General features: G+C 37.5%; 1 long non-coding RNA gene across 1 annotated transcript; it reads left to right on the plus strand.

The window, feature by feature from the left end:
• The first annotated feature begins 147 nt into the window (after positions 1–147).
• Positions 148–25,520, plus strand: LOC105738361. The gene is made up of 4 exons (XR_001114154.2): positions 148–437; positions 7,943–8,065; positions 13,238–13,403; positions 23,566–25,520. It is a non-coding gene; the product is annotated as an uncharacterized LOC105738361 (long non-coding RNA).
• The last annotated feature ends 1,346 nt before the right edge of the window (positions 25,521–26,866 follow it).

Genomic DNA, 26,866 nt, shown 5'->3' on the forward strand with positions numbered 1-26,866 from the left:
GGGGCCTGGGGGCGGACGCGCTTCCGCGCCCCCTGGCGCCAGGCGGGGTTCGTCGCAGGTGTCACGGCCCTGGCCCCAGGTTCCTCCGCGGGCGGTTTCCCTGGGAACCAGCGCGAGCCGGAGCTGCGCTCTGTTTCGCGGGGCCCAAGAGGCGGCCTCGGGTTGACTTAAGGCATGTTGGGCTCTCCAGGAGGGAGAAGAGGCACCTTTGCCGTGGGTTGAGGACTCCTAGAACCAACCTGAGACTCCGCGGCCAGATACACCTTACGACGTGTGTGTGTGTGGCGGGGGATGGGAGGGGAGGAATCCTGTAGAACCCAGATCCCATCATTCCAGCAACTGCCAGAGCGTTCGAGAATGTCATGTCTGTACCTGTCTTCTGTCATCTTTTGTGCCAACTGTTTTATCAAACTTCTACCCCACTTTAAGTCTTCCAGGTAGGAAAAATACAGAAAGAGCCAAGATCCCAAAAATCAAAAAATAAAAAGAGGCAGTCATAGTATGTGTCTCTATGTTTAGCAAAAGAGAAACGCGCATTTATGTGATACACATATTGAATAGGACCATCATTCTGGGTATTAATCTCATCTATTAGAGGCAGTAAAGAAAAGTAGACTATGTGTACGGTTGTTGGAGTCAGAATTACTGGGTTTGAGCCTGCCACCTGCTAGCTGAGTGACCTTAGGCAAATGAATCTCTATAGCCCCAATTTTCTCATCAGTGAATGAGTATCCAGAACCTGCCTCACTGAGTCATTAAGAGTTTAAATGGCTTAATTCATGTAAACACTTTGCGTACTTCATGACACAGAGTGCCTAATGAATATTAGCTATTGTTATTATACCATTATAACTATTATCATGCATCTGTAATCCAGAAACCTAGAAAGTCAGTTTTTCTTATTTTATACCCCATCACCAATATATCACCAAGTCTTATCCTAATTTCTAAATCTTAAATCTATCTTATCTGGTATTCACTGCCACTAGAAATGACCTTTCTCATTAATGGACTCCTAACTATTCTCCCTTACACCTCATTGCTGGTCATTTATTCATCAAACATTTTATTGCACTCTATCTGTGTGCCTCCTGTTAGAGGGACAGAGAAACCATTACAAAGTCCCCACCATCCACGGACTCGAACATATACAGGGAGACAAGTATGTCAATAATAGCTACGTGAAATGAATAAATTAAATATACAGCAAACCACTTAGGCTCCCCAGTCTTGCCGTACTCACATACAACCATGTATTTGCATATGCTGTTTCTTTTTATGTCTTGATCTCCTACCTTTTCCTTGCCTTGCTAATTATTTGTTATTCATTATTTAGCCTAGATATCAATTCCACTGTGAACCCTTCCCTATTGTTGGCCACTCAGCCCTATCCCAGCCACTCCAGTGTGGACTAAGTGCCGCTACCAGTGCTTCCATAACACCGTATCTCTTTGTAACACTTATCACACAGAGTTATAATTGTAGCTGTATTTCTCCATTTTCCTAGACTGTGAGCTTCTTGAGAACAGGCACAAGGTCTGACATGCGGTAAGACTGACTCAGTAAATGCAGAATGAGTGAATGGCATGCATGCAGAGTGTAGTCTTGGTATGTGAATGTTTAGAGGACAAGTCCTATGATATATTCTACATAAGACCTAAGACATCATGATCTATAGGAAATAGTAAGCAGTAACCATATGTCTGAATCCTGTGTTGGTCCATTTACAAATCACCTACCATCCATGAGGCTTTTTGAAATATACTGAAAGATGTTCCTCTTGAATACTTAACCTATTAGCACTGTTTGAGAAGAGTGATATTGTTACCTATAATAATAATTCAGTGTTCTTGCAGCACAGAGACCAAGATACGTTACAGAATGTTAGACACTCAGAATCTCAGCCTACAAAGTATGTAAAGGGCTGTGAGCATCTTAAGTTTGATAGCTTACCCATATATAAAAAGGACAGCTATTTCACAAAATTAAAAAATGTGAAAGATTTGGACGGGCACGATGGCTCATGCCTGTAATCTCAGGACTTTGGGAAGCCAAGGTGGGCAGATCCTTGCAGTAAGGAGTTCAAGACCAGCCTGGCCAAGGTGGTGAATCCCCATCTCTACCAAAAAAAAAAAAAAAAAAAAAAAAAATTAGCTGTGCATGGTGGCGCACACCTGTAGTCCCAGCTACTTGGAAGGCTGAGGTGGGAGAATCACTTGAACCCGGGAGGCAGAGGCTGCAGTGAGCCGAGATCACGCCACGGCACTCCAGCCTGGGCAACAGAGACCCTGTCTCGAACAAAAAAAAGGCCGCACGCAGTGGCTCACACCTGTAATCACAGCACTTTGGGAGGCTGAGGTGGGCAGATCACCTGAAGTCAGGAGTTCAAGACTAGTCTGGCCAACATGGTGAAATCCCATTTCTACCAAAAATATAAAAAATTAGCCGGGCATGGTGGTAGGCACCTGTAATCCCAGCTACTCGGGAGGCTGAGGCAGGAGAATCACGTGAACCTTGAATCACTTGAACTCGGGAGGCAGAGGTTGCAGTGAGCTGATCGCACCATTGCACTCCAGCCTGGGCGACAAGAGTGAGACTCCATCTCAAAAAAAAAAAATGTGAAAGATTTTATAGTGTGCGCAAGGTTGCCTTTTTCTCTTTATTTTTTAAAAATGTAAATTATACAATTAATGTCAAATATAACGTATAAAATAATTTTTTTTTAATCTTAAGACTTGCTCATTTATACCTTGGGCCAGAAAAAAAGCAGATGAGTGCAAATATATAGACATTTTAAACTGAACAAACCATTCTAAGGTTGTTACCCTTAGTTATAACTTTTATTACTTGTTTGCCTCTGTTTTGTTTTCAGAGTTAAGAAAATGTGTATTTTCATGGTATTTTCCAGTTGCAAAGTGACGTCATGTTAATGATTACATGAGTCTTGTACAAAAAACAATTTGATGCAGGTGGAAAGGTAATTATTCTTCATTTTTGTGGATGGGGAGCTTAGGCCACCAGAGTTAGGGCCCTGGTGTTTGGAATGCAATTAATATCTTATAAATGAATGAAGTGAAAACATATTGAACTTTTGTGTCCAGTAGTATGGCAGACTAGAGACTCTGGCTGATTCTCAAACCAAAAGCAATATATAAAAATATATATAAAACATCTTATCAAACATATCAAAGAGTTGGCAAGGATATAAGAAACCCTGAAGGGCAAAAACTAGGTATAAGCGAGAACGCAGACTGGTAAATAATAACAATGCAAAAATGAAATGGAAAAAAAAGACAGTTATGGGAAAAATGTACCAAAAGTAATTAATCTATCATTTCCTTGTCTGCCAAAATAGTTAGTGAGTGCCAGTGCTTGTGTTCTCATAAAAACTGGCCTTTCCAACTCCTGTACAAAAGCAGAGCAATCTCAAAAGTGTCTGTCATGATATTAGTTGTGGACAATCCTGTATTTCAGGCCCCCTTTCTGATGTTGGAATAAGTGACTGGGAAAAATTGGAAAGCTGAGAGAAAGGGTTTAAGAGAGAGCTTAGACTCTAAAAAGTATGATTCCCCCCTTCAAAAGAATCACTTTAACAAGCTATATACATATAACAAAACGTTTTGAGAATTGACTTTAGATCCAGTTTATCACACACACAAATTGCCATCCATCAAACAAATATTTATTTGTAGCTTCTCTGTGCAAACTATGTAATTTTCAGTAAGATGGAAGAGAAGGAGAGATGAGACACAATGAGAGGGCTTCCTGGCCTCCCCTCACTTTTTAATTCCAGCTGTCACTCTATTACTGAGGCTTCCTTCATCCCTTCCCACAGGTTCTGTGAGAAATCCTTCTGTCCTTAAAATAATTCTCCCTTTTGGCATTGCATAGCTTTGAATGATTCCTATTACTGCCACCAGAAAATTATCCTAAACAATGTATTTTCATACAGGGATTGATTTCTGTAGCAGTTAAAAAGCTCAAAGTAAGAGTAGCTTAAAGAAAATAAAAGGTATTACTCTCACATCAGTGTAGGTGACTCGCTAATCAGCAGATCCATGGGCTCCTTCCATCATGTGGCTTTACCATCCTGAAATGCAGCTTCTATCTTATGATCCATCATGGCTGCTCAAGCTCCTTACATCCTTTTTCCAGCGAGCATAAAGGAGGTAGGGACAGAAAGGAACATATGCCTCTATTCTAGGCCACTTGCAGAAGTTGTATACATCACTACACTATACTGTCTTGGCCAAGTGTAGTCTCTATTGGGTAGCCATGTGCCCAGCTAAAAATCAATGGTTCTAACACTAATGAAGAAGGGGAGAACATATATTAAAGAGAACTAGCAGTCTCTACTTCATCACCTGGCGTGAGACTTAGGATGAGAGAAATGGTGATTGGGTAGAACATACAAATAGAACAAAGGCAGTGTTAGGAAAACATGCAGTGTGTTCAGAAATGGTAAGCAATGCAGCTTAGTTGGCTCATGGAAAAAGTGCAGGTGGATAGATAAGCCTGAAAAGATATGCAGGAGCCAGATTGTGGAAAGATCAGAAATGCCAGACTGAAGAATATAGAATTTGATAGAAGAAGGTTTCTGAAAGATTTTTGAGCTGGAGAGTAAAATGATCAAAACAATGCTTTAGGAAGACTTGTGTTGGCAATGGCTAGAATATATTTGAGGAGAGAATGACTACAGGCAAGGAAATTAGATAGGACGCTACAATGAAATAGTGCCTATACTTCATCAAAACAGAGAAGAGGAAACATTTCAAAGGATGTTGTCTAATGCGACAAGTAATTAGATGTCTCACACCTCATGCACACATACACACACACACAGCTTACTCAGCGTCCATTATACCTTTCTGAGATCAGCACATTGATGTTACTTGGAGAAGCATCTTTCCACCATATTTAGTCCATATGATTCCAGTGGAACTGAATTCCCCCAACTCCAGGGGTGAATACGTGACCCAGTCTTGACCAATCAGAGAATCCTAGTCTCTGTGGTGGATTCATTGATAAGCAAATGACTCAAGCAGAGCCAATAAAAGTCAATTCTGGGACTTTTGGGTTAATGTTGGGAAAAATGAATCTCTCTGTGTGGATTGCTGAGAAAATCAAATGTAAGCTGCTGGCAACAATCTTGCCCCCATTGGAGAATATGCCTAAAAATGGAACTAACATGGAGAAGGCAGATCTGAGAGATAAGAAAACCAAGTGTGAGTCCTAATGACATCATTTTACTTCCTGGATCAACCTGTGACTGAAGCCAGAGACCCTGGACTTTTTAGTTACATGAACCAGTAATTTTCTCTTTGCTTATGCCAGATTTATGTTGGATTTTCTGCCACTAGCAACTGAATATACAGAAAAAAAGATGAGAAAGGAATCAATGAGAATTCCAAGTTTTAAAAACAGTATCATCTACCTTTGCCATACATAGTATTAACCAGACTTGGCTGTGATCAATTTTATCTGTTCCAAAAAAATCAAATCTACATTCAAAGGAGGGTGTTTGGGGCTGGGCATAGTGGCTCACACCTGTAATCCCAGCACTTTGGGAGGCTGAGTTGGGCAGATCACCTGAGGTCTGGAGTTCAAGACCAGCCTGTCCAAGAGATGGTGAAATCCTGTCTCTACTAAAAATATAAAAATTAGCTGGGCGTGGTGTTGGGCACCTGTAATCCCAGCTACTAGGGAGGCTGAGGCAGGAGAATCGCTTGAACCCGGGAGGTGGAGGTTGCAGTGAGCCAAGATTAGGCCACTGCACTCCAGCCTGGGCAACAGAACGAGACTCCGTCTCAAAAAAGAAAGAAAGAAAGAGAGAGAGAGAGAGAAGGGAAGGCAAGGGAAGGGAAGGGAAAAGAAAGAAAAGGTGTTCGGTATGATTGGGAATGTTCACAGTAATGCCATGAAAACTCTGAAAATAATTACAGTCATAGATTATTGGAGTGAGAAGAGACCTTTAAGTCATCTCCCCTCACCATCTATTTTCACAAATGAGAAACCTGAGACCCTGGAAGAGGAAGTGATTTATCCAAGGTCACAGAGCTAAAATGTCCCAAAGCTGAGTCTTGAACCCAGGTCTTTGCAGTACTAGTCTATATATTTCCATTGTATCATCCTGAACTTCAAAACAGGACATCTAAAAAATGTTGTTGAGTACATTTGAGATACATATAACACAAATACAGGCAACCTCCCATGAAGCAACTATTTTGAAAAGACAATATTTATTTTGAAAGCATGGGAGTGGCAGCAATGTTCACCACATTCTTGTGAGGATAGATGGTCTTCTGCACAGTATTGCTGTGACTCATGCCATTGTACATTAAGTGAAACCAACCATGCTGTGTTAACCACTAATAACTGGACCTGGATAGATACCTGAGCCAAAAGCAACCCTGTGTGGCTAGATTGAAGATGAGAAAGGTCAAACTTTTGAAGTGGCATGAAGCTCTCCCCAATAGGGATCCTCCAATCCGTTGAGAGAAATCAACCCAGTCAGTCCCCCTCCCTTTGAAAATATGAATGCTAAGTATGCACACAGAGGGTGGTCATTCAAGTTCAACTGGTAACTCAAATCAAGATAAACTATGCTTCATTAGGCTCACTACATCCTCATTATAGAAATACTGGGGTCCACATATCCTGTAATACCTAATCTCTATATTTTTGCAATAATTATGCATGAATTCCTTTACTTATTGAGTGTGCTTTACATGCCAGATACTTTTCAGCTACTTGGAAAGTGACAGAGAATAAAATAATGTCCCTGCTTTAATAGCTTTTACATTCTAATGAAAGAGACAGTCAATGCAGACATAAATATATAACATAATGTCAAGTAATAATATGTGCTACGAAGAAAAATAAAGCAGGACTCATTACTTCATGAGAACTTTGTCACATAGCCAAACATGGCTATAAGGGAAGACAGAAAATGTGGTCTCTATGTCAGCAGTTATCTGCTCAGGAAGAAAGAACTAGCAGTCTGCCGCAAAAAAAAAAATTAAAAAATAATAAAAATTAAAATGAAAAAAGTACGGGTAGAAACAGGGAAGAAGTTACACTTTGATGTATCTAACACTTCCACAAATTAACGAGCAATTCGTCTTTTGTTTAAATTAACCTTAAGGTAATATTTGCCTGATTATTCACATAAACACATAGATAATTTGTATTTCTTGGGTTACTTTGGGGGAGTCTTTTCTCTCAGTGTTTGCCCAATTTTCATGCCGTCATTCATCAGTTATTTATTGTGTGTCATTAGTGGACTAGGTAATATTCAATTAAACAGATGACAGAATATTTCCAAGATAGAAAAAAAAAGGTTTCTTTATTCTCCAAGGAAAATATCCCTGCCTCAGTACCCCCTCTATTGCTGCATCTTTTATCTCAGCCAGTGTTTTTTTATTTTTTCAAGTGACAGGTAAAATTGTATCTATTTACTGTGTACCCTCAGCCAGTCTTATTTATAAAAACAATATCTACTCTGTTTCCTATACCAAGCGTTCTCACATAAATACCCATGCCCTTGTAAGTCATTCAGTAAATTATTGAGTGGCCACTACGTACAATATCCAGCTGGTAAACCACTGGCATCAGAATCACCTGAGATGCTTATTTAACTCAGGCTTTATGAATCAGAAGCTTTAAGAATTGGGCCCTATCTGAAATTTTTCAACAAACTTTAGAAGCAATTTTTATGACACTTAACTTTAGGAATCAACAGTAAAGAATGCATTGTACAAAGTAAAGCAGAAAATTCTCCAAACTACAATCTAGTTGGATTAACATAATATATACATAAAACAGTGATTTTAAAAATGTATCCAGAGAGTAAAGATAGCATCCTCTATTCTTCCACCTCTCAGAAATTACTCAGTAACAAGGATAATGACAATAATACAAAATTCATTTTCATTGAAAACAGTAGATACCTGAAACCCTGAACTACAATATATGTGAAATACAGTGAATGGCAGAAATACTTTGATAAAAGATGTAAATGCTACAGACTGCAAAAGACAACATCAACAAAGCACACTTCACAAAAGTAAGTGACTTACCTTAGAGACAAAACAATCTTTCATTTGAAATAAAGGAATCAAGTATGTGGACAGGCAGCAGTGTCTTCCCTCAACCTGGTTTATTATAAAAGAGAAGGTGATAGGGCACCATTGGAAGAAGAATCATTCAGACATACCACATATGCAGGAAGCATTGTGTTTGTGAGGCAAAATGGAAAAAATACATATAGACTGTGATGTGAGCAGCCCTGTGATTGCCAATTTCTCTTAGTTAAAAGTAGAAGCTAAAGGAACTCATCTACACAACCTCTGTGTCATAAGCAGAATTCCTATTAGGCTGAAATATGGTCCAGGCCTCTCAGCACAAACTTTACTGCAAGCAGCATTTCTTAGAAAACCTCTCCTCCAAACATGAGCAATCAATCAAAAAGTAATCAATCATCCAGGCACGGTGGTGCAGGCCTGTAGTTCCAGCTACTTGGGAGGCTGAGGTGGGGGATCTCTTGAGCCCAGGAGTTCGAGGCTAGCTTGGGCAACATAGTAAGATTCTCTCCAAAATATTTTTTTTAATTTTAAAAGTGCGTATATAAAAACTATACACATTTTACAAAAATATATGCAAACAAAAAGATACACATTTAATGCATTTGTATGACTGCTTATCCAGGGGAGGATAGGAAAAGGAATAAAAAGGAAACCACAAATAAATAAAACTAGCCTTCCATGAATCAATTATGATAATGTGGCATGAACTAATAAGTATGACTAACTCAACTTTCTTAAGTCCTCTCACTTGAAAATTTTTTTAAAAGCAGCAGAACCACAAAAGGAACTTAAATATGAATTGAAAAAGGGAGAGGAAAAAAATAACTATTTAAAAAATGAAGACAAAATTAACACAAACTTGGAATAAACACTTGTTAAGGGGGAAAAAAAAGCAAAATAAAAAATGTTTTCAGAATCACAAAATACCAGATTGAGAAAAGCAAGTTACATGAAATGAAAATGAAAAAAAGGGATTAGAGAGAAAATTATGTAAATGGAAAGAAACAAAAGAAATCCAATATGTATATAATCTAACAAAAGAATCTAGAAGTTGGAACAGGAAAAAAAAAAGCAGATAAATATTTTGAGACACTTTCCAGAAATAAAAGACCTAAATCTACAGATTGAAAGAGCATATCATGTCCCAAATTAAAAAATGTCAAGAATAATCAAACCAAGACCTAGTCTAGCATAGCTACTGGATTTCAAAGATAATGAAAGAATCTTTCGTGCATCCAGAGCAAAATGATCAAGACATCTATAAGGGGGAAAAAAATTAAAATGTAATTCTAAAGGTTTCATACCCAAGGATTTCATACCAGAGAAACTTATTCAAATAAAAATATAATGAACACTTTTGAACATGCAAGCAATATGGTTTTCATATTGCCCATTTTTATAGGATGTTCGTAGAGAATGAATTTCAACCACCAAAGAGATGAATTTAGAAATATGGGCAGTGGAAGGAGACTGGTAGCAATCATTAAATCCATTATCTAGAGAAGTAAGTCTAAAATAACGTTGAGAATTATGGTCATAGAACAGAGAGTAACTGTTGTGAGTCTTGACAATATCACAATGAAACAACCAACAAAAGCTGAAAGAGAAAAGAAATAAGGTAAACACTATAAAAATAATATAATTAGGGGGTAAAGAGGTGAGGAACAGGAAATACACTGTTCAATGCTTTCAATAATATATAAAAAATAGTTTCAAAGTTATTAAGATGACCACTGGAACAAAAATGCAAACCTTTCAAGTTCAAAAAACATGCATACACAAAGAATATATATACAGGCCATATAGTGAAAAATAAATGAGCACTACAAACAAAGCCTAACAAAAAAACAAAAGATAGGTAAAGTAAGATAAAACATGACATGACTTTCTTTTCAATAAGCACTGAAAATTTTCAATTAATTTTCTCAACTGGGATATCAGGGCAAATCTCAACCTTGTGCTATATACATAAGATACAGTGAAAATAAAATGATTTAGAAAGGTGGAAAATAAAAAGATAGGTGAAGGCATACCAAGCAAATTAAAACCAAGATCAAGATTTTATCTCAAATTCAAGAAAAAAGTATTAAATGACACAAAGATAGGCACTTTATAAAACATGAGATGCAAAATTAAGATTTTACACTTATGAATATCAATGTACCAAATAACATAGAATTGAAATTTATAAAGGAAAACTACATCAAATTCAAAGAGAAATCCACAGAAAACGTGACTAGTTAATTTATCTCATCCAGAACACACTAAGTGGTCAAAAACTAAGTAAGGATATAGAAGACCTAAATAACATAATTAGCAAGGTAGACTGTATATGTACATTTATATATTTATAAGTTTATATAAATATGTGAGCGAGAATAATACATTTTCTTTTAATGTACCATAGACTAGTCACAAACATTGATTAAGTATCTAAAGGTGCTTCAGATAGGCCTAAAAATTTTGTCTCTAATGGGCAAGGGAAATGCTCCTTTAGTCTCAGCCCCCTTTATTATTTTTTTATTTTTTTAATTCAGCTCTTTTTTTTAAATTTAAATGAGTACAAATGAAGAAAAAGAGTGAAATAAGATTGTACACACTCATTTCCAATTTTAACAATTATCAGTGAAGTACCAATCTGTTTCATCTATATCTCCAACAACTTCTTGCCATCCTGCATTATTTTATATTTAGTTTCTTTATTAACTTTATTAAGGTATAATTTACATACCATAAAATTCACTCATTATAAGTATATGAATCAATAATTGTTAGCAAATGTATAGAGTTGTGCAACCACACTACATTACAGTTTAAGAACATTTCCATTATCCTTACAGATCCTTCATGTCCATTTGCAATAATTTTACTCTTACCCCCAGGTCTAGGCAACCACTAATCTGTTTTCTGTCTACATATTTGTCTTTTCTCTCAACTCCTTTTAACTACAGCTAGCTTCTCTTTTGTTTCATTTGCATATTGAACTTCCAGCTTGGAAAAAAAAAAAGTTTGAAAACCATTGTGACACACACTTACTTAAATAACAATGTGAAAATATATTTTGTTTTAAATTTAAGATGTGCATCCCATGTGCAAAATACATGGAATGGAATGCTCCAAAGCAGCAGTATCCAGTATGTGATCTAACTGATGCTGGTTAGGTAGAACACAGAAACTTTGCAAAGACTATCTCAAAAAGGAATTTGAGAAGTTTGGTCTAAACATGGATGTTTATTGTATGTGGGGTATCTACAGTGAAAGAGGGGAGAAATGCTTTAATACTAATTTAAGCATTAAAGTGGTCTGATGCTCCTTGCATCATTCATCGGGTGTGTTTTTGATTTGAGCTTTGCAAGAAAGCTTTTCCTGGTCTAAGAATAGAAATTATCGTGGTTGTCAACACTCTTCATGCCTGTACTCCTAACCTAACCGTCATCAGTTTGGGCAAAGACAAAACAGCATATGCAGTCTGGGTTTATTTTAATGCAGTCAGAAGTGTAGGTTATGGGTATTTGTTAAAGAGATGTTTTGAGGTCAAGAACTTTGGGGAATTAAAGAGCTCTCACTCGCCCAACTTATTCAACATTCAGGGGCCCAAGAGATTGTGCTTTCTTGTTCCGATGAAACATCTGAATATACTGAACTTGAAACCACAGGGGAAAGGAAGGGCTTTTGTTTCAGAAAGTAAAAATGTCAGGCATAAACCAGGCATATGAGTTGAGCTCAGGTCAACCGCCTTGAGCTTAATGGAATTACAGATTTTGAGGAGTTGCTGTACTATTTTGGTAGAAATAAAGTCCAAATTTTAGAAGACATATTCTGATGAACATGAATCATACTTTAAGTTTCCGCAGCTGCTTTTGGTGTGCAAACCCCAAGATGTGTTTGAATTACCAAGTGTCTCCCCTATCTGTGCAGCTTGATTGCAAGAGGAATTTAATTTCACAGACCTGAAAGGGAAACATGCTATCAAAAAAGACAAAATTTAATTAGAATTTGAGTAGTGGTATATGAATCACAAAATTATTCTAAATTTTATTCTTCCATGAAACTACTGAAATCCAGACTTATGGCAATCATACTATCAGAAACAAAAATTTGGAGTAGAAATTCAGCTATATACTACTTGAATACAGTCTAGATGGTTCAAGAATTGTTTAGTCACATATATAACTGGATTATCATTGACATAATCAAAATTAATTAACAAGTTTCTGAATCAGGTAAGTATCTTTCAGGACCAAAAATACTCTGACACTATCCCTGTGTGAAATTATTCTTGCCAGACAAGCAGGCACTTTTGGCCACAAGAAATGGGCATCTGTCCCCAATTCAGTGCTAGCAATGCCAACTTAGGGCCCAGATGATTCAGGTAATTGTAGAACCTGACCTTGAGGCAAAGAGTTGGAAACAGTGTTACAAGTACCTGAATATTGCTTAGCCTGATATTTTATAAGAAGTAAATGAACAGCACATACTCCTAATTGGTCTGTCTCTTGGGGTCCTGAAATTTCCAGCATATTGCAATTATGAGGCTTTTTTTTTTTTTTTTTTTTTTGAGATGGAGTCTCGTTCTGTCACCCAGGCTGGAGTGCAGTAGTGCAATCTCAGCTCACTGCAACCTCTGCCTCCTAGGTTCAAGCAATTCTCATGCCTCAGCCTCCTGAGTAGCTGGGATTACAGACACCTGCCACCACACCCAGCTAATATTTTGTATTTTTAGTAGAGACCAGGTTTCACCATGTTGGACTAGGCTGGTCTCAAACTCCTGACCTCAGGTTATCTGCCCGCCTCAGCCTCCCAAGGTGCTAGGATTACAGACCCGAGCCACCACTCCCAGCCCAATTATTAGGCTTTGAGTAACATCTAGCCAAGAGATATGAGTCATACCTCGTTTTGGTAGGCTATATGTGCATTTTTATTAACAGAGTTGATTAGGAGAGAATTCAGGCCACATGCTTATAGATTTCTAATTATTCCTAAAATGTAAACATTACTATTCTAAAGAGTTAGAGAAGACTTCTGGCATGAACATGAGTGGGTATATTTGTATTTTCTCTTTTCTATCTTTGAAAATCATTCTAGATATAAAAGGATAAAAACACAAACCCCACCTTCCAAAATCTGCAAGTCCATTTTTTTTTCTTTTGCAGAGTACAACACAAATATACTGCCCAGGTTCTAAAACATGTATAAGAGTTGACAAAATCAGCTGAGGTTGAACAGAAATTGTATAGGAAAAAATAGGAAAAACAGAGACCAATCTCAGCTGCAAGAAGGCTCAGCTAGACACTGCAAGCAAAAGTATAACTCCTGAAGGTAAGAGACATCCTGAGTTATAGAAACATTATCCTTGTTTACAAAAGTGGATGTGGGAACTGGGGCAAACCATGCTGGCAACAAAAGTCCCCTGTACCCAGTTTGATTCAAAAAGACAGTGCAAGTGAGACTACACAAAGAATCACACAGATAAGCCATATTCACAGGAAGCAGTCTGTTCATGTGGCAGCAGAGAAGTGAGTCTGCACTTAGTCAAAAACAGCTTCTTCCTAACCTTGCTCCCATACATACCAGAACTCTTGCAAATAGTTGGTCCAGGAAGACCCAGTTGACTCAATGATAATAAATAGGAAAGGGAAAGGAAGTAGCACATCACCAATACAAAGAAACAATAACAAAATTTTAGAAAAAGGAGCAAAAGCTAACAGATGAAGAATGCTTTACAAGTGAAATGGTAGCTTTGGCAGATGAAATTTTTAGAAATAACTTCCCCCTGAATCAGAGAAAAGAATGAACCATAACCTCAATAAAAATACAATTATAAAACATAAATATAGGAATTTGAGGAAGATTTAGAGAGATAGGAGGGGATAAAATGCAACGGAAGAATTCAGAAAAGAAGTAGTAGAAAAAACAAAACCATCACAGAAATAAAGACAAAATTAGAAGGGAAGTGAGAAAGAAAAGAAACATAAGGGAAGATAATAAATATAGAGAAATGAAAAAAAAACAAGCAAAATGAAATGAAAAATAGAAAGGATTAGACACAAAATAATATATACAGAAAACAGGCAAAGGAGGTTTTTTTAAAAAAAAACTTATAACTAGTGCCCCCAAGGAAAAGATCCAAAATAATGGAACAAACAAATACTTAAAGATATGACTGAAGAAAACTTTTCTCAAAAAAACAAAAAGTACACCTATTTATTGAAAGGGTGTAGTATACGCCAGGGACATTTTACCTGACATAATTACTGACTACAGTGAAAAGGAAATAATCCTTTGGAGAGGTTACAGATAATCAATCAAATCCTTTGTAGAGGTTGCAGATAATCAAACCACTTATAAAGGGAAGTGCCAGGCTGTCCTTAAATCTCTACACAACAACATCTGTTCCAAGAAGACATTAGAGCAATGTATACAAGATACTCAAGTACAAAAAGTGGACACAAAGTCTTTATGTCTAACCAAACTGTCTTTCAAGTATAAAAACTACAAAGAGTTTAAAATATGCAAAAATTCAGCTAGCACTGTTTCTATTAGACCTTCTTAGGAAAAATACTAAAGATGAACTTTAGGTAACAAAAGATAATGGGCACAAGGCCAGTAGAAGGACTGCTTGTGAACATTGTATCATTAACGAATGATGGCTTTCCTTTGTGCCCTCTGGGAATTCATCCATCACCAGCCAAATCCCCTATATCCTTAGCCTCTTCTCTGAACATTTCATTCACTCTCTTGCTCTAGAAAACCAGCTGTCTCCTGAGGATATGCTTCCCCTGAAGCCATCTTACATAGTGGCTGCTTTTTTTCTTCCACTGTCTTTATATATCTGGGCCTACATTTGGGGAAGGCCGCCTCTTTGCTCCTCATTGCCACTTTCAGACTTTTCTCACTTGCCTCCCTAAAATTCTCCCAAGTTAAATCTCATGTTATCAAATTAACTCACCCAAAAATGTTCATTTTTGATGTCATCTATTGACACCTAGGTCAGTCTTTTTCGTTTCTCAATGCTATTAGCTCCAATCTGATAATCTCTCTCTTTAGTCTTAATTCTTAGTGATTTCAACAACTAAGGTAGGTGATCTTTCCAACACCGTAGTTTGTCAGCTTTTTTAACTTCTTTGCTCAAATAACCTTGTTTTCCACCACACCTCAGTCACTCACCCTATGGTCATGCTCTAGATTGTGTCATTATCAATAACTTAATTATCTTAGTTTCATCATTCTATTCCCTGACATCTCACTTTCTGTCTTTCTAATTTACTCCCTTTGACACCCCATGATGGTTAATACTGAGTGTTAACTTGATTGGATTGAAGGATACAAAGTATTGACCCTGAGTGTGTCTCTGAGGGTTTTGCCAAAGGAGATTAACATTTAAGTCAGTGGACCGGGCAAGGCAGACTCACACTTAATCTGGGTGGACACCATCTAATCAGCTGCTAGCAAGGCCAGAACATAAGCAGACAGAAAAATGTGAAAAGAGAGACTGGCCTAGCCTCCCAGCCTACATCTTTCTCCCATGCTGGATGCTTCCTGCCCTCAAATGTCAGAGTTCAGGCTCTTCAGTTTTGGAACTTGAACTGGCTCTCCTTGCTCCTCAGCCTGCAGACGGCCTATTGTGGGACCTTGTGATTGTGTGAGTTAATACTTAATAAACTCCTCTTTATCTATAAATATATATATATTTATAAATATATATATAGTCCATTAGTTCTGTCATATATATATATATATTCCATTAGTTCTGTCCGTCTAGAGAACCCTGACTAATACACACCACAACAATCCTTTGAGCCCTAATCAAGGGGGGAAAGTGGCATATATACAAAGTTATTTATTGCAGCATTGTCCCTGATAAAATATTACAAACACCCAAATGTACATCTTAAAAGGCTAGGTTTAAAAAATTATTTAAGGGCTGGGTGTGGTGGCTCATGCCTGTAATCCCAGCACTTTGGGAGGCCAAGGTGGGTGGATCAGTTGAGGTCAGGAGTTCGAGACCAGCCTGGCCAACATGGTGAAACCCCATCTCTAGTAAAAATACAAAAATTAGCCAGGCATGGTGGCAGGCGCCTGTAATCCCAGCTACTCGGGAGGCTGAGGCAGTAGAATCACTTAAGCCCAGGAGGTGGAGGTTGCAGTGTGGCGAGATTGCATCATTGCACTCCAGCCTGGGTGACAGAGTGAGACTCTGTCTTAAAAAAAAAAAAAAAAATGTGTTTAAGGAAGGGAGCAGTTACTTGAGCCAGGAAACAAAGAAGTATATGGAGAGGGCTGCCTGACAGGAGCTGTCACCTTCACCCAGAAGGTGCAGCCAGCCTGTGGTGGTGACACAGCAAGGGAGGAACCTTGGAAATAAATACTCAGCCTCCCTCTTATCGCTCTCTCTTGTTTTTTGCCATTGACTCAGAAACTGAATAATAGTTATTAAATTACATTTTTTAGGTCACTTTGAGAAGATGAGGTATCAAACAGCCACTACTATTAGGCAAGGTACAAGTATCACAACACTAGTGCCATCTGAGAATCCATGTCAATCCTTAGCTAAGGAAGTAGCTCCCAACCCGGAGATCTCTGGGTCCTTGAGGGCTCTTAAAGTAGCTATGGAGCTCGTTGAACTATTTTCAACATTTCAAAAAGATATCACGTAGCGATTGTACATCCATCCTCAATAAAACTGCACAAGCAAACTGAAATGTTATGTTTTCTAGCTTTGAGTTGATGTAATATGAACTCAATGCCGACCAGAAGTGTGATAGGTGGTTTTATACAACTTTGATTAATAAAGAAAGGAGCATCATTTTAAAAAGAAATGACTCCAAGTGTAGATTCCAAGAATAGGGAAGTTCCAGGTCCTTCTCAATTTTAGACAGTCACTGAATCTAGGAGGTACTGTTTATAATTTATAAAATTATTTTACCACTAAAAATCACAAAATATATTCCATTATTAGGATATCATAACTAAAAGATATATATTGCTATTTGTTTACCTGGAATTATTAACTATATGATAAATAATCAACAGTGTAACATGTTTACATTAAAAACATTAAATAATATCATGTTAAATAGACACATATTGTCTGGTTGTAAATTTAGTGGTCAGATTAGATTTTTTTTAAGAGTCTGGAAGCACTCTTTGGTTCACTCAACATTACTAGTCAAGCACCTGTCAGGGCTGGATTACATAGAATTTTGTCCTGTCTATTTGGTCTGATCAATTTTTAAACAGTTTCATGCAGAATTTGCCTTTTGTTTTACAGCAAAGTCTGTGTTATTAAGCTTCTCTGATAAATAAATAAAAAGGGTACTAGAAGAAAGAATATTTTGTATTCTGTAATACAATTACTATCTCAAGGGGTTAGTTGACTTTTAAAATAAAGTAACAGGGTTCATTAAAGTCAGGAAAATTTGCAGATTTCAGAAATGCTATAGTTAAATATTTTAGGGTAATTGGGGGAAGAGTACCAGGGTGATCTTCAGAGGCTTAGCAGTGAGTTGGAGACAGAGAAGGAAGAGCTGCCTAGAAAATGGAAAAAGCAGATGGAATTCCTGTTCCTTCCCGTAAGGGATCATTAAGTTCAAAACTGTCAAGATGTCAAAGCATTAACAAGATTAAAAACAAAAGATAAAAGGTTTTCCTCCAAAACAAGCCTGAAAACTGAGGTGCTTTTGATCTGGAAGACATGTAAAATTTCCCATGTGGTGGTGGTTTTCTTATCAATAAACACTTGAAACCCCTTGTCAGGGAATGCAGTGTGACCTGTCTCCCAAGGTCTCACCTTTTAGCCATTGCCTGACTAATTTCATCTGCCTCCACGATAGGGCTCACAAAACCAGGCTGGGCAAAGTCTGATCCATAGAATTCTATTTCTCTATCCATTCAAGACACTTATTCACTAACAAAGTAACTCAAATGGAAAAGCTTTGGTAATATGCAAAAATAAAAAAACAATCTCCTCTCAGGGTTCAGAGCCTCCTGGGAGAGAAGCATACCTTATCAATGTCACAGACCTCCATTTGAAAAGCTAGCAGATCCCAGTCAAGGGCATAAGCTCAACTGCCAGAGCCAGGGCAAAGTGCAATGGGCCATCATTAATGTAATCACAAGTATCAGATCAGTAAAGCTCCAGACAGGCATGGTGACTGATTTTAAATAAGATCTTTCTTTTCAAATTATTCTTGTACGTTAATTCCAGCTTGTAACCAGCCTCACGGGTCAGATCGAGCATGTGCCCTCCCCAAAAGACCTTGTGTACCAATACAAAATGGTAAAACTTGGGAGGAGACCAACCCTGAATGTCCCATTCAATAGGGAAATGGCAAAATAAATTATAGCATATCCATTCTCTTGAGTCTTGGGCATTTGTTAAAAAGGATAAGTTTGATCTCAAAATACTAACATTAAAAAAAATGGAGCTTTTAACAAATAGGACAGGAAAATACGATTCAGTTTTGCAAAACAAGTGTATTGGATGCAATCTTTGTGCACCTCCTCAGATTTTCTCTACTGCCTCTTTTTTTTCTGAAGTAATCTCCACACCCCTATCGTACCCCTACCACAACCACTCACTGCCTTTACTGAGCTCCTAGGGCTGGCCAGAGTTCGAATTGGAACCCTAAGCCTGCATGGCCATTAGTCCTGACATGCTGAGCCCTATCAGCATTGAGTTGTCACTCTTTTTCTAGGTTTAGATGAAATGCCACGCTATGGAGTGAGTGGGGCAGGGGGCGGGATTGGCTTCCTGAGTGTCTGCCAAGGGCTGGAAATACAGGAAATTATCTTTTTAGGGGGTGGAATTTGGCCCATGGGATATGAGAGGGTACCAAGTAGAAAAAAATCCCTCCCCTTTCTTCCTGCAGTGGGCTACTCTGAAGCATGGTTTCTTCTTGCAGCTTTTCCAGAGGTGTCCTGCATGCTGAGTGGACATGTCTGCCAAGCATCTGCTATGTCTTTGCCAGGCCCCTTGTGAAATGGTGCTCTTAAGACTTCTCAACAGAATATGACCAAAGAATTAAGGTTAGTGGTGGAAACAGCAGTTACAAGTGAGAGCTATCATTCTGTGACCTAGATCAAGGCCTTGTATCCAAAACTTAGGGTCTAAGTCTCCTTTTAAGTAGCTCCAGAACTGCAGTAACAACACTTTTCCAACTTTAAATTACAGGCATGAATGAAGAACACAGGTGACACAGGCAAATTATATTTACTTAGGCAATATAAATTATCCTGATACTTTGTGCCAGGAAATGTTCTAAGTGCTGGGAATTTAGCAGTGAAGAAAGGGGACAAAAATCCTCACCCACATGGAGTTTATTTTCTAGAACTGGAGGGGAGTGGATTGGGAGAACAGTAACCAAGGGTATCAAAAATTCATTTTAGCCCTTAGTTTCCTAGCAAATCCAGCTCTGAAAAAAACCTGTCAAAGTAAGATTTCTGTCATTTCCTTCCCTGGGGCTAGAAGCCTTTTGCATCATGTTTAGCAGCTTTCCCACTTCCACCCCTCCCAAAGGCTTACTCTGGGCTGTGTGTCTGGTCAGCTGTGTGTCTTTTCCCCCAGGAGTTGCTCATTGTGTTTCAAGGCTGTTAGCTCAGCTAATGTGTTTTTTTATTTTAATAACTTCATAATACTAATAGTCTGTGATATTGGCAGAGTGCTTTTGTATTTACAGAGCATTTTCACTTACAGTAACCATTTTATTCATACTCCAACTCCCATGATATAGTCAGAACAGGTTTTATTTTCCTCCTTTTGCTACTGAAAAGACTGATGTCTGAGAAGTTACATCCTTTGCCCAGGGCCATCCAGCTAGGAAGAGCAGAGTCAACATGAGGATCCTTCTAACTTCTTAATAGTGTTATCGCCTCTGTACTTTTGGGGCTATTTCTCTCCAGATAGAATTTTAATTATTTTGATCACATCTAATTATAATAACACTACGGGTAAAAATGCGGAGCTCCAGAGTGGGCTGGTGGAAAAGAATACCTGGGGCAGGTGTGTCTTTGGTATCTTAAATAAATTAGATAGATTTTCTTTTCCACCTTCAGATAGAGCCAATGCTGTCAGAATCACTTTCAAGTAATAAATATATGACTGATTAGACTAAGTAATAACAGCCGTGGGACAGTGTTTATCGGCAACTAGGGCGCTTCTGGTACAGCTGCAGTTCTTTCTCTCTGCATGCTGGTTGTCAGGAGCCAACTGTCCCCACCCTGCCCCCCTTCACCCCCACTCCAGAGTCAGCATCCAGAAGATATGATTTGTTCTCCCCTTCCCCCCATATCTGATATTGCTAGGGTGACCATGTAACTATTGTCCGGGAGAAAAAGGAGGCGCTATTAAATAATTACACCAGGATAACAGATGTAAACCAGGACTCTACATTTCACCACTGAACAAGGGGGGAAAACTTTAAAAATAATAATAATAATAATGATAATTGATTACAAAAGAAGTCCTGCAAAGTTGCATGTTACATAAATGAAATTTCAAATATATAGGAAAGCTAGCTAATTAAGGAATTCTTAACTATAAATTCTTTGGAAACGTAAGAAAAAAGTTTCACAAAACACTTTACTATCTTTTATGTAAGGCTGTAAAATTTAAATTTTCTATACAGTTTCTTAATACATGCAATATATATTGGCTGCTGCTACACATAGTCGAATATTTAATTCTCACAGAAAGCCTGTGGAACGGTATGCCTTGTTAAGATATCATGCTAGAACAGACACTACTGCCCACCCTACCAACAAAATCTTTATTCATATCATTTGCTTTGTTTTTTAATATTGTAAAATAATACATGCTCATTAAAAAAAATTAGAAAAATATAGAAAAGTAGAAAACAAAATAAATCACCCTTAATCATCACCTCACCAATAACCATTAGTAACATTCTGATGTATTTTTTCAAATGGTTGTATTTGTACAACTATTTTTGACTTAGTTGTGATCGTACTATATTAACTATCCTGCTTTTCACTTAAATTATATTACACGTATTTTGCCATCCCATTATGAATTATTTATAAGCCTAATTTAAAATACCTGCACAGTAATCTATTATGTGGGAAACATCTTGTTTACTTAACTAGTCCCAGTTTGTAGGGCATTTGAGTTGTTTCCAATTTCTTATTATAAATAATGCCACAATGAAGACTTCATACGAAAAGCTCATTTGGTAGTTCATGTCATTTCTTGAAGCTGGATTTCAGAAACTGAAATTATCTTAGTAAATGAACATATTTTAGGTTTTTGTTACATATTTGAAATTGCCTTCCAACAGGTTTTTCTTCAGTTTACACACCCATCAAAAATAAATATGACTCTCACCAGCACTGAATATTTTCATATATGAAACATATGGTTCTTTTGTGTTTCTTTGATTTCTACAGAGATCTAGCGTTTTCCCATATACTGACTAACCTAACTGCATTTTCTATATTTTTGTTCATATTATTTGTACACCAGAGTTGTTACTAAAAGTACAAATTCTAAATATCTATAAAATTACCTTAAAGAGTTCTTCATGTTTTGACTTGATAAAAATTACAAGATCTGGCCGGGGGCAGTGGCTCACACCTGTAATCGCAGCACTTTGGGAGGCGGGTGGATCACCTGAGGTCAGGACCAGCCTGGCCAACATGATGAAACCCTGTCTCTACTGAAAATACAAAAATTAGCCAGGCATGGTGGCGTGTGCCTGTAATCCCAGCTCCTCAGGAGGGTGAGGTAGAAGAATCACTTGAACCCAGGAAGCAGACGTTGCAGTGAGCCAAGATCATGCTACTGCACTCTAGCCTGGGTGACAGAGTGAGACTCCATCTCAAAAAAAAAAAAAAAAAAAAATTACAAGATCTAATAGGAATTATTACATGGATTAAGGAATGAGGAAAATATACAGTTTTCCATATGACATTAATTTCCATCCTTATTGAGAATTGGTGGAACCCTGAGCCTTGGAGGCATCTAAGGCAATGTTTTTAGTCTCAGTCAGTGAGGGTCATATTCTGTATTCATAGTCTTAAGTTTCCTGATTGCCTTCCTCTGTGTTTTAATGTTTAGCTATTTCATGCCTCCTCTTGTAGAAGCTGAAGCAGATATTACCGCCATCTGAACAGATAAGAAAATAAGGGTTCAGATAGGCATGTGACTTGCACAAGGTCACACAGCTGGTAAAGAGTAGAACCCTTTCTGATTAAAATCCTCACGTTCATTCCACTGGTATTCCACCTGAAGTCAGATGTTTAAGAACATTCAGGAAAAGGAGGAAGAAAGAGACCTGAAAAATTTATTAAAATAGCAGCCATTAAGTACTCGAGGTGCCTTAGCCAGACTGTACTGAGCATTAGCAAGATAAAAAGCATTCATTTCATATGCTCCAGGTTTTACTTTTCAATTTATACAAAAATTCCTACTTATCCACAGCCTGGCTCTTTTAAGTATTATCTTACTCGAGAGGCAGTAGAGCATAGTGGATGAGTTTAGGCTCTGAAATCCATCTGCCTGAATTTTAATCCCAGCTTTGCCATTTGCTACCTGTTGTAACCTAGGAACATTACTCAAATGCTCTGTGCCCTCAGTTTCCTAAACAGTACAGAGAAAGAGTATAATAATAATAGTACTTACCATATAGAGTTGTAGGGAAGAGTACATGCGTTAATACACGTAAAACACATGACATGGTGCCTAGCCTATGGAAATACGCAAGTAATGTTAGTTGTTGTTGCTGTCATTATACCATTATATGTATTGATTCATTTAACCTCATGGCAACCTATGATCCTGTGACAACCTTACTGTGATCCCCCTTTGACTAATGAGAAAACAGAAGTTATACTAATTATAAAAACATAGCATAAAACACTATTCAAACCTAAAAGAGAATCCCTGGCTTTAAGTGTGAACTAGATTTGAAAAACACAATACATCAATGAAATATAAAAAGTTAAGGGAAATAAGTTACATTTTACATCAAAAACAAATTAAGTAATATGAGATGCTAACATAAAACATTTTTGTCGGCACTGAATGTGCAAGAAATATTGTAGAGATTTTTAAATGTTTTTATTTGTATCATGAAGAATCCTTAAAAAAAAACTGTCTAACCCAGAAGTGTAGCAGGGATGCTGACAGATGGTACAGCCATCCTCCTTTGTACTATTTAAATACCATGGATTCTGTTCTTGATAGACTTGAATGCTTGATGTCAGGTGCCTATGACTCATATTTGTAAATAATTAATACATGTATTAAAAACACATTTTATGCATCAACTTATACTTTCATTTTGAATGTAAAGTGCACACACCCCAAACATTTTCTTTAAAAAAATCGATCTTTATGGAAAATAACCGTGAATCAAAATTCTAAGGGAAATCAACATAACTAAAATAGTTTTGTGAGTACTGTCCTTATGAAATAAGAATTTGGGAGAAATAGTTACCCTCACCTTCTTCCTCTCATTCCCAGATACAGGAAAAGACCTTGACTGAGGGATGGTTTCCTGCTGTGTTCTCGGAACCCCAGGGCCTGGCTCAGAGAGACAAGTAAGTAGTGACTGAAGATTGTTGCAAATGTGAAGACCTAGAATTTGCCAATGAATGACAATTTGAATGTGAGAAGCTTAGAAAAAGAGAAGATGGTGGTCAGCAAGGGAAGAAGAAAAATAAAAACATGGGAAAGAATGAGAGGAATGGATATAGGCAGAGGACCAAATGGCATCAAACTCACAGCAAATAGGCTAGATTCACCTATTTCAAAAGGAAATTCTTTCTAGCATAAAGAAAAGACAAATATTTAGGGTGATGAATATCTCAACTATACTAATTTGATCTTCAACTCAAATTATATCAATGTATTAAATTATCACCTATACCCTGAAACTATGCACATCTATTATGCATCAATAAATAATTGTTTAAAAAAATAGAAATGCTAGAACCGAAAAACTCAATAAAGAAATTAAAACAGAAAATCAAGCTACTGAAGAGATCCCCAGGCTGTGACGGAAAAAAATAAAATGGCTTATTTCTAAGGGCACTCAACTATTGAGTAAGTCTGAGCCGAAAGGTATAAAGTACCTTTGGCAAATAATAATAATAATCACCACAAAAATAAGCTTCTTAGATAGGCTATTGCTTTGTGGTTATAATAATTATACACTCCACTGGATAGCAAGCAATCTACTTATCTACATGTGTAAGTTTGACTTGAAGTTTCTTCTATTTTTCATCTGCTGGAGTAACTCAATTACTAGGCCATCTGTATTTGCAAATCTGCAAAGTGAATGTTGTCATCCAGTAGCCTTGCCACATGCGTCCTGAGTACTTTTTACATTCTTTAGCTTCCTTGATTCACTTCAGCCATCCTAGAAATTATTGAGTTTCAAATTAGATTAAGTCTCCCTGAGAAGTGAAATAAATATTGGATGGAGAGAAGGAGAGAAGATTCAGATGGGTGGGGATGAAGAATGAGCCATGTGAAGGGAGCAGGTTTGCTAATAAACCTCACGGAGGATGACCCGAGTACACAATGCAGTTTCATACTTTTGTCTTAATGCTGCTCATTATAGCCAACTATAATCTCTGCCTGCCTGACAATGGTTTGTCTATATGTCTGTTCCCCCACCTAGACCTGGAATTCCCTGAAAGCAGAACCTAGTCTTCATCTGTGTATCCCCAGCTCCTAGAATCAGGACTGACACAAAGCTGTTACTCAGTATCTTTTTGTTGAATGAAGGAAGCAAAGACTCAAATACATTTTTTCATTTTTTTCACCTTAATGAAACTTTTGGCCTCATAGAACTTTTTGACTTACGAAACTTTCTTAAGGGCTATGAAGTAAGGTTGAATGCATTGCTTTGTATTCAAAATCCCTTCAGCCCCTGTGGTAGTAAATGGAAATTTATATAATCTGATTACTTATTATATCACCAAACCTCCAGAGTTGGGCACAGACTGGAGGGTGAACCCACCAACTAAAAGAGGCAGAGGGACACATGAGTGTTCACACAAGTGATAAATTAACATAAATTACTTTAAAGGTTATTTAAAATGTACATGTCTTGGAGTTAACCCTAAAGTAGCAGTTCTTAATTTAGGGCTCATGGATCTTTAGCAAGTCCAAGGATGAATTTTTAGGGGGCATATTTATGAACCACAAAAACAAACATCAAAGACAAAATGAGTTATATGAAGACATGTGTTTTGGAAGGGAGGTGATCTACAGCTGTCATTAGATTATTGAAGGAGCCTATGATCCAAAAATAATATAATTCATAACTTCAAACAGATATTTTCAGAGTATGACAAGAAATATGCACAAGGATGTTCATCATGGCATAAAGAGGGTGGAAAATTGGAAGTAATCCAAATGGATTTCAATAAAGGAGTGTTGAGCACATAAATAAAACATACGTGATATGCTGCATATGGATTACACATTGTTGAGGGAAAGGGCAGGTTACTGCACAGCATGTGTGGTATGGTCGTATTTATGGAATTAATATACATGTGTATCTAGGCAGAGAATGTGTCTAGGCACAGAAAGACAGTCACCAAATGTTAATAGTTATTGTTGATTGGTCGAATTTGGGATGTTTTTGTCCTTCCTTTTTATACTTTCTAATTTGTTTGAATTTTTAGTGAGCATGTTGTCATTTTAACAAAATAATAATATTTTCAAGAATTGGAGGGATAATTATAGAGAAATGTAAGGAAGGCAGAGTCATAATTGGCAAGTAAAAGAAACTTAAAATTATTAACCTTAAGGTGAGCATCAAGAAGACCACTGCTGCTCTCCAAATAGACAATGGAGTGAGACGAGTGATACATAAGCCTGACCCAGTGTGGCAATTGCTGTGTCCTAGTTTAAACATATTCAAAGGGAAGTGACAACTGGTCTTGGAAACTCCTGGCTCCATCTAGTGCATTGTGAACTGGTTTTTCTGTGAAGACAGAGCACTATACAAGAATAAAATCATGTATATGAGAGGTAGAGATAATTACATATCATCACTCCTGGTTGTGCCAGTTAGCCTGGCATGTGGCACAACCAGTTCCTAGAAGCTGCTCATCATCTGAATCAGATTAGAATCTTCTTTCCTCCTAAATGAACAAAGACCCACTTCCAACCTTATGTTTGAAATGTGAAACGTTCATTTGTGAAATACAAACTCTTCTCAGAAAGGCTATGTACGGATGCATACTTGCCATGAGTAAATGTTGCCTCTTTCAGTATTTCTTAATTGAAGCTGTCTGGTGTACTGTAAGAGGAATCTGTCTCAAAAGCTATGCATTTTCAAAATGCCCCCTTGTTTGGTGTCTCAAAATTTTCACACCTTGGGGTAATGCACTGTAGTCATATGTATGATAAATGAAAGGTATGCTTTTCTTGTGTCAAGTGGGAGAAGGACGATTATGAAAGGGAAAGGCAGATTAATTTTAGAAGGCAGTATAAGTAAGGAAGCTGTGGGTCTGGAAAATAATTCACTTAAAATTATCCATACCCTATACCTCCTACAAATTCCTAAGTAAACCCAAGTGTATGGATACCCCAGTTTGAAGACCATTGCTTTAGTCTACCTCCATTCATTCATAGATACAGAAACTAAAGCCCAGGGCAGTGGCCCATCCAAGACTAGAACCTGTCTTCCAACTTGCAGATTAATGGGTTTCGACTCGACCAAACTGCCTTTTATTGTGTCCTTGAATAAATCTTTCCACTTCTTTGAGGCTTTTTTCATCTACAAAATGAGAGAGGTGGAGTAGAT

This window comes from Nomascus leucogenys, chromosome 10, assembly GCF_006542625.1.
Source record: "Nomascus leucogenys isolate Asia chromosome 10, Asia_NLE_v1, whole genome shotgun sequence".
NCBI classification, from domain to species: Eukaryota; Metazoa; Chordata; class Mammalia; order Primates; family Hylobatidae; genus Nomascus; species Nomascus leucogenys.